General features: G+C 41.4%; 1 non-coding gene across 1 annotated transcript; it reads left to right on the top strand.

Annotated features, from left to right (window-relative positions):
* Positions 1–11,614: 11,614 nt before the first annotated feature.
* Positions 11,615–11,677, top strand: LOC115490263. Its single transcript, XR_003956064.1, has one exon. It is a non-coding gene; the product is annotated as a U7 small nuclear RNA (small nuclear RNA).
* Positions 11,678–11,993: the final 316 nt, after the last annotated feature.

The following is an 11,993-nucleotide window of genomic DNA, read 5'->3' on the forward strand; positions in this document are numbered from 1 at the left end:
GTGACTAAGGCAACTCGTATTAGGAAGAGTTTATTTAGGCTCACTGTTTGGGAGGGGTAAGAGTCCATCAACATCACAGCTGGGAAACATGACAGCAGACATTTCACGGAAACTGGAGCAGCAAGCTGAGTAGGTTTAAGATGCTCCACAGGCATTAGGGAAAAGAACAAGAACCACTGGGCCTGGCCTTAAACATCTGAGATGTCTAAGCTCACCACCACAGTGACATACTTCCTCCAACAAGGCCATTTCTACTGCAACAAGACCATAGCTCCTAACAGTGGCATTTCCTATGGGACAAGCATTCAAGCACATGAATCTATGGGGGAAATACCCATTCCACTCTCTGGTCCCAGTAGGCTTGTAGCCAGGACATAATGCAGGAATGCCTTTAGTCCAACTTCAAAAGTCCCCATGGTCTACAACAGTCTCAACCCTGTCAATGTCTCTTCTGAGACTCACAGCAATCTCTTAAGTGTAATCTCCTATAAAATCAAAATAAAAAAGATCACATACTCCCAACATACAATGGCACAGGATATACATTACCGTTTTATTAGGGAAGAAAGGAAATGGGAAGGAAAGGAAGCATAGTGAGGAGATATTGTACAAAAAAAAAAAAAAAAAGACCCAAAAACCAGTTGAGCAAATGCCAGACTCTGCATCTTCATATCTGATGTGCCAGTGGTTTTCATATCTCCAATTCTGTTGTCCTTTGTTGATTACAACACACTTCTTTCTCTTGGGCTGGTTCCAATCCCTGTTATCAGCGACACCCTTGACATACACCTGGCCTCAATGGCTTTCCTTAGTTGCTGAGGGATATTCCATAAGCCCTTGCTTCTATTCTTGACTCTAAAGTCAGAACCATGTGGCCGAAGCTGCCAAGTTCTGTTGCTTGCTAGGGCAGGAACATGGTCCCTTGTTCAGTTACATTTTCATCAGCTTTCTGTTTTTGATGGTTTTCTTCACTGCAAAAGTTTGGCTGTCTTTGAATTCACTCTGTAGACCAGTCTGGCCTTGAACTTAGAGATTCACTAGCCTTTGCCTTCTGAGTGCTAGGATTATAGGCATGTACCACCACACTTCAACCTAAGCTTTAATTCCTTTTCACAAGGTGGAAGCTTAACTGGGTGGGGTCATACCCTGAGACCACCACTTCCTTTATTCCATTTAACATCAGGCTTTTTTTTTTTTTTTTTTAAATCTGTTTATCTCCTTAAAAACAGGGTTTAGCCCCATTCCACTTCCCGGTCTCCATTTTCCCCTCAAGTACATCTTGCTCTTTCCCTTGTTCGGCTTTCTCTTTTTCATTATAGATCTTTATAAGGGTAAACCCTAATAATCATAGGACAGAGTCAATGCCAGGCTGTTTTGAGATTTCTTTTGCCAACAGAGTTAATCCAAAACTCTTCAGTTTAGCCACAGGCAGACTTTTCAGGGCAAAAAGCAGCCACATTGTTAGCCAAACTACCACAAGAACAGTTTCTAGGCCACATACTAACATTCCTCTCCTCTGAAATCTCTTGAGCTGGGACCCCACAATTCAAATCACCCTCAGCATCACTGTCTTCCATGTTCCTATCAGAAAGGCCCGTTAAGCCCCGCTTAAAGCATTCAGCTGCTTCTCTCATCCAAAGTCTCAGAGTCTACTTTCCTCCAAAGAAAAGCATGACCAAGCCTATTAGAATAAAACCCCAGTTGCTGGTACCAACATCTGTCTTAGTTAGGGTTTCTATTGCTGAGAAGAGACTCTATGACCACAGCAACTCTTACAAAAAAACCCCATAAAACAGTTTCAGAGGTTTAGCGAATTATTGTCATGGCAGGAAGCATGACAGCATACAGACAGACATAGTGCTACAGAAGAAACTGAGAGTGCTATATCCTGATCCACAGGCAGCTGGAAAAGAGCTGTGTGCCACTGAGCCTGGGCTCAAGCATCTGAGACCTCAAAGCCCACCTGACAGCAACACACTTCCTCCAGCAAGGCCATACCTACTCCAACAAGACCACCCCTCCTAACAGTGTCACTCCCTTTGGGGCCAAGCATTCAAACACGTGAGTCTATGGGGGCCATACCTATTCAAACCACCACCCAAAGGCACATCTCCTAAGCCTCTCCAAATTGTGTCACCAGTTGGGAAACAGGAATGCAAATGCCTGAGAATTTGTGAGACAAGAACCATATCATTTAACCCACCATTGGGAAAAGGGACCTTATTTGGTTTATACATCCTGATCACAGTCTATCATGAAGAAAAATCAGGGAGGGAACTCAAGAAGGAACATAGAAGCAGGAGCTGAAGCTGAGAACGTGGAGGAAAGATGCTAAATGGCTTTCTTAGTCTGCTTCCTAATACAATGCAGGGCCACTTCTCAACCAGCACTGTCAACAGCAGGCTGGACTCTCCCAAAACAATCATCAATCAACAAAATGCTTCACAGACTTGCCTACAGGCCAATCTCATGGAAGTATTTTCTCCATTGAAGATTCCTTTTTTTCAGATGACCCTGGTCTGTGTCAAGTTGACAAAAATCTAATCAGCATGACATGCAAATTAACAAATGCTATACATTATATCAACAGAATGATAGAAAAAAACATATGATCATCTCAATAAAGAAAAAAAACTATTTGATAAAATTCAATTTATCTGTGTAATAAAAAGCCCTGAGGGCTGGAGAGATGGCTCAGTGGTTAAGAACATTGCTCTTCGGAAGGTCCTGAGTTCAAATCCCAGCAACCACATGGTGGCTCACAACCATCCGTAATGAGATATGACGCCCTCTTCTGGTGCATCTGAAGACAGCTACAGTGTACTTAGATATAATAATAAATAAATCTTTAAAAGAAAGAAAGAAAGAAAGAAAGAAAGAAAGAAGGAAGGAAGGAAGGAAGGAAGGAAGGAAGGAAGGAAGGAAAGAAGGAAAGAAGGAAAGAAGGAAAGAAGGAAAGAAAGAAAGAAAGAAATTGTTTAAAAAAAAAGCCCTGAAAAATAATATACATAGAAGGATTGTATGATAACATAAAGAAGACTATTACAAATTTAACTAACAACAAAAGAATGGGAAAAACCAAATGCACTTTCTCTAAGACTGAAGACAAAACAAGAGTGTATATACTCAGTATATATACTTCTAGTATTCTTATTTATGAATACTAGAAGCCCTGGAAGGTCATGAGAAAGAAATGAAAAATATTCAAATTGGAAAATGTGGTGGTTTGAGAAAAAAATGGCCTCCCTAGGCTTGTACTACTAGAAGGTACGGCATTGTTGGAGTGGGTGTGGCCTTGCTAGAGTGGGTGTGGCCTAGTTGGAGCAAGTATGTCACTGGGGGCAAGCTTTGAGATTTCAAATGCTCAAGGCACACCCAGTGTGACAATCTCTTCCTGCTGACACGGACTGACATCCAGACACAGACTTCTCAGCTATCTTTCCTGAACCATGCATAACACCATGCTTCCCACAATGATGATAAATCTCTGAATTGTAAGCCAGCCCCAATTAAATGTTTTCCTGTAATAGTCATGGTGTCTCTTCACAGCAATAGAAACCCCTAACTAAGACAGAAAGGAAGGACTAAAATTATCCATGCTTGTAAATAACATAATTTTATACTTAAAAAAATAATGTGTGAATACTAACTATCCCATCAAAACAGATGTTAAAGTTTATTAAAAAAATTAATAAAATTACACAATAAAAATCAGTATACAAAACACAGAAATGTCCTCCTTTTTATCATATTGTTTTCTGTTCTGTGGTTTCTGCCTGGTTGGTTTGGCCCAAAGCCTAGCTTCTCAATTTCTTTTCAAGCTGACAAGTACTTTTAAATTTTATTTTATTTTATTTTATTTTATTTTATTTTATTTTATTTTATTTTATTTATTATGAGAGTGTGTGTGATGACCTGGTGAGGGATGTACCCAGTGCATGTCACAGGACAGTTCTATGGAAGTAATTCTTTTCTTCTACCTTTAAATGGCTTCTGGGGATGGGACTCAGGTCACCCACCAGGCTTGCATGTCAGACAGACCACAGCCTCTTTGCAAAAGAAGAAGAAGGAAGAGGAGCAGAAGGAGGAAGAGGAGGGGGAGGGGAGGGGGAGGGAGAAGGAAAAGAACGGTTTCTTCTTTACCCCCAAGTCCCCTTTCCTCTCAGATCTCAGGCAGCTGTCATTGAGAGAAAGTGCTTTGTCCTGACTCAGAAATGTCACAAAGGTGCTAAGTGTCCTGAGTTGGTTTAGCTGCCAGGTTTACTATTTGATTTGCCTTCAGTTTGTTTTGTTGTTGTGTTGTTTTGGTTTTGTTTTTGTTTCTTTTTTTTTTTTTCATAAAAATTGGTGATGTTTCACTCAGCTTCCATGTAGCTGGATTTTTGTTCAATGATAGACTGGGGTAGTGGGGGCAAATGAATCGTTAGACCTGAACAGACTAGACAGAACATACCCTGACTCCAATGGAAAAAAAAAAAAGACCCTTAGTGAAAAATGATGCATAAACCAGGTCACTATTTGGAGAATAGGCTGTTTTTGTTACCATAATCATATGTCAAGCCAGATGGCTGGCGTTAAAGGAAAATGCTGAAACTTAGTTGTGACAATATAAGTGTCTTTTATTGATTTCTAGGTAAGATATATTTCTTCCCAAGGCTGAAATCTGTCACTCACATGCAAACTCTTTTAGTGGATTTGTCTGGGAATCCCCATGTGCCACAAAGTGAGATGAAGAAGTCAAGTCTCTCCTTCCACCACGTTGGCTCTGCGAATGGAACTCAAGTTGTCACCTTGGTGGTGGCATGTACCTTTATCCACACAGAGCCTGGCAGTTTGAATGAGAATGGCCTCCATAGGCTCCTGTGCTTGAAGGCTTGGCCCTCAGTTGGTGGCACTGTTTGGGAAGGATTAAGAGGTGTGGTCTTGTTGGAAGAGTGAGTTATTGAGGTGAGAGCTTTGAGTTTCAAAAGCCCACACCATTCCTAAATCAATCTCTCTCTCTCTCTCTCTCTCTCTCTCTCTCTCTCTCTCTCTCTCTCTCTCTTCCTCTCCCTTCCCCTCCCCCTCCCCCCTCTCTCTTCCTCTCCCTTCCCCTCCCCCTCCCCCTCTCTCTTTCTCTCTCTTGCTCTCCCCCATCCCGTAGTTGTTGTCTTAGTACACCTACATTCCTTCAGTGCTGTTTCTGCCTTCCTTGCTCTCATGCTTCAGCCATGATGGTCATAGACTCACCCTCAAAAACCCTTAGCCCAATAACTCTTTCTTCTATAAGTTACCTTGGTCATGGTGTCTTAGCACAGTAATAGAAAAGTAATTAAGATATCCTCAAACATATAAAATAAATATTTTTAATAAATTGAAGAAAAATGTAAAGAATACCCAGAAGGGTTTGGTGTATATGAGTTCGATACCAGCCCTTGGGAGGCAGAGGCAGGTGGACTTCTATGAATTCTAAGCCTGCCTGGTATACTGAGTCCCAAGCCAGCCACGGTACATAGTGAATCCAGAAGAAAGAGGAAGAAAAGGGCATTAAAGCTACATGTTTTATTTTTAAATGCATACATAATTAAAAATCACAGTTTAAACTTTCAGCTTCAAAGTGGGCATCCGTGCAAATAGGAGAAAGGGACTAACAAAGAAAGAAAAAATGAGTGCTCTGTCACCCAGGTGGGGCTGTATTAGTCTATCTTCAGCAGTCCATCTTAGTCCTGTGAGAAAAGTAACTAGTCCAGAAAACATTAGAAAAGCATTCATCTGGTCCTGTCTCCTGCCAGCTACCTGATTTTTGTCAGCCACTTTCCTCCACTACCCTGAAGTTCTGTGACATCCTCAAGCCAGCCTAAGTTTGCCGATCTCCTTTTCAATAAACAAAAGCTTTCAACCTTACTCATCGGAACTCACTTTTTATAAACATCAAATGGTTGAGCAGGGCTGAGCTGGGTATGTGGAATGAGAAAGGAGTGGCTGGTTTCCTTGTGATGCCTCTTCCCTTGTAAGGAATAGCGTGACCGACCGAGTGGCTAGATGCGAACTTTAAGGAGACCAAGTTGAATATGCTTCCCGGTCTTTGACTTGTCAGGCACTGCAAAAATCATCACTGATTTTACAAGAATTCAGTACATGGGGGGGAGGGGGGGACAGGTCAACTGGGATTAACTTGGAGATTGTCTTGCTCAGTTTCAGAAGGATCCCAGAAGAAAGACAACTTTACTGAGGGGGTGGAGGGGAAGAAAGCTGGGCTGGCAGCCTCACTGGCAGTCTCGGAAGTACAGTGTAATCAAGTCAGGAGCAGGTCCAGGCTCTGTGCTGCCTTACGCTGCCCACCCTGAGGGACTAGACTACATATGGGGAATGGGAGGATTAACAAATACCACACCAAAATCAATTCAAAGGCATTTACAACGTTCATTTCAACTGTGAAAAGAAATCCCAAATAACCTGCATATTTCAACTGATTAGTTATGCTAAATGTAGAAAATCTAGAGATGTCTCTTCGTGTCTCTTAAGGAACTACCAGATTATATATATTCTGCTGGTTTATCACTACGTGTGTGTTTGTGTGTGTGTGTTTGTGTGTGTGTGTTTGTGTGTGTGTGTGTGTGTGTGTGTGTGTGTGTGTGTGAGAGAGAGAGAGACAGAGAGACAGAGAGACAGAGAGAGAGACAGAGACAGAGAGAAAGACAGAGACAGACAGAGACAGAGTATGTGTGTAGAGACAGACAGAGAGACAGTGTGTGTATGTGTGTGTAAGAGAGAGAGAGAGACAGAAAGTGTGTGTGTGTGTGTGTGTGTGTGTGTGTGTGTGTGTGAGAGAGAGAGAGAGAGAGAGAGAGAGAAAGAGAGACAGAGTATGTGTGTGTGAAAGCGAAAGACAGAAAGAGGGGGGAGGGGTTGAATCAGGGTTTCTCTAGATACTCCTGGCTATTCTGGAACTCACTATATACACCAGGCTGTCTTTCAACTCACAGACATCTACCTGTCTCTGCCTGTCAAATTTGGGGAACAAAGGCTCAGGTTGACCCGTTTTTTCTTTTTGTCCTGCATAGTTCTTGTATCTCACAATGGTTTGTGTCTCGTTGCTGTTTTGAGCAGCAGGGGAGATAACACAAGGTCTTGCTGTGTAGCTCAAGCCAGCAGCCTGATGCCATTCTTCTGCCTCAGCCTCCTAGAGTGATGGGATTTGTGGGATGAGTCATCATTCCTGAATAATTATAATATTGCTCAGAGACTAGAAAGACAAGTTGCCTTTCCCCTAATTTGGGTAATTATCATTTCTTTAAAACATTTACTCATCTATCTGTCTGTCTTTCTATTATTTATGTATTCATCATCTATCTATCTATCTATCTATCTATCTATCTATCTATCTATCTATCTATCTATCGTGCTATCGTGTGTAGAGACAGTTGTACCTGGCACTACCCATGTATGGAGAGGTCAGAGGACAACATTTGGGAGTTGGTTTTCTCTGACTGCCATGAGAGTCCTGGAGTTTGAACACAAGTTATCTATCTTAGCAGCAAATGCCTTTACCTCCTGAGCCACCTCACTAGCCCTAAAATTTCTTTTTTAATTCTTTGTCATTGGATAATTCAGTGTTTGACATCATATATAAGTAGATGCTTTGTAGAACGACTGTAAATTTATACTTTGTTTCTGTAGAAATTCTGATAAAATCTACTTCTTGTGATTCTGTTAAAAGGAAGTATATAGGGATGGAAAGGTGGTTCATCCTAGTTAAGACACTGCCAAGTGTGCCAACCTGAGGTCAATCCCGAAGGAGAGGACCAACTTCTGCAAGCTATCATTTGACTTCCACGTGATCACTTTGGCATATACACTCACACACAAAAGAAAGAAAGAGAGGGGGGGGATGAAGGAAGGAAGGAAGGAAGGAAGGAAGGAAGAAAGAAAGAAAGAAAGAAAGAAAGAAGAAACAAAGGTAAAAGAAAAGGCAGAGCAGGTTTTTGCATAATTGCTCTTGTTGCATTACTTCACTGGGTAAATTCTCAACAGGAAAGGCCTTCTATTTGGTCCAGAGCTGATAACAAATGCCCCGCTTATGATTCTATGGCTCTGATGACTGCCGATGCTATAAACGGGCTAGCCTCTGACCCTGCATACTTCCAACCTTCTTTCTTTTTTATTGGTGCATATGGACCAGGTGCCACAGGACATTTGTTGATTTATATGTATATATGATCATGTGTGTCTGCTTGATTTAAATCTGTAGGCTGGTGTCCATGTAGGCCAGAGGGTATTGTATCCCCTGGAATTGGAGTCATAGGTGGTTATGAACTGCCTGATGTGGATACGGGCAATTGAACCCCTCTGCAAAAACAGTACTTGTTTTTATCCCAAGCCATCTCTCCAGGCCCTACATTTCTGTGTTTGAAAAGTGTATTTGAATGCCCACCCCCCCCAAAAAAAACCCACTGGAAAAGAGAGAGGGAAAAAAATGTTAAGAGGAAGGAAAATAAATCAAACAAGAGTACATACATAATTGATCAGTTACCTCTATGGATGATGAATTAGGAACAAATTTAAACAAACGACACAAGGAGTTCCAAAGCAAGCACATTCCCACAATAGTAGTTCCTCATGCACAGTCCCTAGTTACCTGACATGTGGTTATTAGGATTTCTGAGGACTTTTACTCTGAAATTTCATCCTCTCAGGACTGACTCTTATTGTGATACAACTCTAGGTCCTTCAGCTTCCTCTCTAGTCAGGTGCAAGCAGCAGAGGGAGTTTGGGGGGGAAATAAAAAGATTCTTGGCTATGTTCCCATTCTGGGATGAACTGACAAAATACACGTTGGAAATGACACAAAACATGTGACTAAAGCCTACTTAGCCCAAGCTAAATGACATTTCCTAGTTAATATTCCTCTAGGTGAACCCTGCAAAAGTGCCTAGAGCTGCTCCAGGCCTATTAACACAAAGGGAAGTCAGAGAGGAAAGAGCGGGTAGTTAAAATAGCATTAAATGTTCATGGGCAATGCGAAGCCCCTCCCAGGGTTTGGAAAGACCCATGAAGTTGCAAGCTCAGCATCTTCCCAGGAAATCCACCTCTGACCCCATGTGGCTGCACACCTGGCTGATAACCAAATGGATCTTCGGCCCACAAAAGAGATCCAGCTGCTGCCTAAGTCTCCCAGCCACAGTGGAAAGGGAAGAGGTGGAGGCAGATGGGAGCATGGCCATAGAAGAGGAAGGGAGGAAACAGAGGAGACATCCTAGGTCTCTGAATTTATTGTCTCTAGAGCTGCCCTGGTGACATGTGAGCTGTCATATGTTAAGCTCTTTTGGCATTCTGAGAAACTGAGAAATGACAGCGGCCGAGACCACCTTCCCAGATTTGCTGACTGCCTTCCCCAGCCAAAACACACAGACTGCTTCTCCCTCTGCAAGCTCATTTCTGACTAGTTTTAAATAAGATGCACAATGTTTGGTACACACACACACACACACACACACACACACACACACACACATCTTCTTGTGAATCACGAGGGCAAACATTAACTTGGGTATCTGCCTACCGGAACCCTAGACTAGCTATGAGAAAACTGGAAGATGACTGGTTTCCTCCCTGTGTTCCAGAATGTGTGCTTGTTGAAGTCAGAGGACAACCTTTCCCAAGGTTGTAGGAATCAGTTCTCTCCTTCTACCACGCATTCCTGGGATTAAACACAGGTCACAGACTTGTGTAATGACAACTTTTACCTGATGACCCTCATATACTTTATTTGACCCTCATATACTTTATTTTATTTTTTAAATTTTATTTGTCACTTTAGATAGGGTCTAACCACATAGACCATAGAGATCTGACTGCCTTTGAACACTTGCTTGGTTCACCCAGACACACAGACACCCAGACACACCCACACACGCACACGCATACACACACACAGAGAGTGGTGGGGATTTACTTTCCTTGGCTTTCTAAGTGCCAGTATTAAAACTGTCTGCCATCATGCCCTCCCCCATATGGCATTCTTAAAACAATATGGAGCCTGAGAATAAAGAAATGGCTAAGCAGTTAAGAGCAATTGCTGCTCTTGCAGAGGACCTAATTTCAGTTCCTAGCACCCACAGGAGGCTGTGTACCACCTCCTATAACTCTAGCTCCAGGGGATCCAAATTCCTTCTCTTTGCTTCAAGGTGATTTGCACATATGTGCACAAATGCACACATATACACATAAAAACAATTTTTAAAAATCACACACAAAACTCAAAAACAACCCTTTTCATGAAGTCTGTATCTGCTGCCTTAGTTCTTAAGGACAGAATAAGTGATCTTAGTTCACACATTCATCTTGTCTTTCTCAGTTGAGTGATCCACCCTCTCTGCCTGGATTGTCTCATAGTTAGCTGATAGAATTATCAAGGTTAAGTGAAGTGGTGTTTGTAAAATGCTACACAGTACATTGCTCAATATATTATAGTTATTTTCACTATTTTACCTCTTATGGTTTCAGAATGGACAAAGACATGCAAAAGATAAAAATGAAAGAGGTGGGGTAGGGTTGGCTGCTGAGTCCAAATTGACCATGGCAGGGATGGCATGATATGCTTCCCACCCCTGGAATAGAGCCAGCAGGGTGTGGGCCTCCGTGATGGTTGTTGTGGGTTTGAAGCTTGTTTGTGTGTGTGTGTGTGTGTGTGTGTGTGTATATATATATATATATATATATATATATATATATATATATATATATATATATATAATTTTACTCTATTCCTCCTTTAGGGGAATGTCCTCTCCAAGGTCAATGACTCCATGATAATCAGAGACAACATAAGTCCAGGAAGGAAAGATGTGTTTAAGGTCCTTAGCAAAAATGGTAAATGGTGAGACCGCCAAGACAGCCCTTAAGGCTGTGGGAAAGAACTCTGAAAACATGAGTTCAAAGATATATAATTTCTCAACTATACAAAATATAAGGATGCAATATGAATTGCATCAGGAGCTTCATAGATCTAAAGGAACCAGTTACACTATGACCCAGCTTGTTAGAAAGATCCTAAAGAAGGAGATAGAAAGATTTAGGGAGCAGTGATCAAAGGGCAAAATCCCATCCAGCTAAGTTTTTGTTTGTACTTACAAAGGCAGGCAGATTCCTGAGTTCAAGATCAGCCTAGGAGAGAGGGAGTTTAGGTCCAGGCCCAGATATAGTAGGAATGTAATTTCAGAGCAGGGTCCCACTCAGCTAGCTTATTGTCTGTGCTTAACAAAGGCAGGAAGATCTCTGAATTCTTTTGCAATGTTAAAAAAAAAAAAGGGCTTGCTGTCTTTTTCTAAGAATCAAGAGAGTGGGGTCATGGAATGCTGATTTGTGGGATGGTCAAGAAGAAACCTAGAGTAAATGACTGAATTGATATGCAAATAAAAGACTGGACTTTTGGTCTGCATGAGATGGGCTAACAGAGAACAATAGCACAATAAATTCTTTTAGAGGTTTTTGATTTGTTTTGTTTTTCCCTAGCAAGAGTTGAGCTAACTGAAGATCTATGGAGAACAAACTCAGCTCTTTTAGAAAAAAAAAAAAAATTACAGGATTTCCGATTTTGGTCATAAAATCCATGGAGAGTGAACACAACTCTTAGAATTTTTCATAGCTCTTTTAGAATTTTTCTTACAGGGTTTCTGACCTTGCTTGGAAATCCCAAGAATTACTCAGAGAGCTAACACAGATCTTTTAGAATGTTTTCTAACAGCTGTCCAGAGGGAACACTGCTTTGAGAGCTAACATAGCTCTCAAATTTTTTTCTAGAATTTTATCTGATTTTGATAGGAAAACTCAAGAATTTAGACTTTTTCTAACAGGATTTTTGACTTGGTCAGAAAATACAAGATTTTTTTTTTCCCTAGCAGTTTTTCTGACTTTATCAGAAAACCCATGACCTATCCAGAGAGCATTTATTTCCAGTAAGAGAGAGCTGTCTCAAACAGAGAGCTGTCTCTGGCAGACTACAGAGCCAAGAA

The sequence above is a fragment of the Mus musculus genome, chromosome 5, assembly GCF_000001635.26.
Source record: "Mus musculus strain C57BL/6J chromosome 5, GRCm38.p6 C57BL/6J".
NCBI classification, from domain to species: domain Eukaryota; kingdom Metazoa; phylum Chordata; class Mammalia; order Rodentia; family Muridae; genus Mus; species Mus musculus.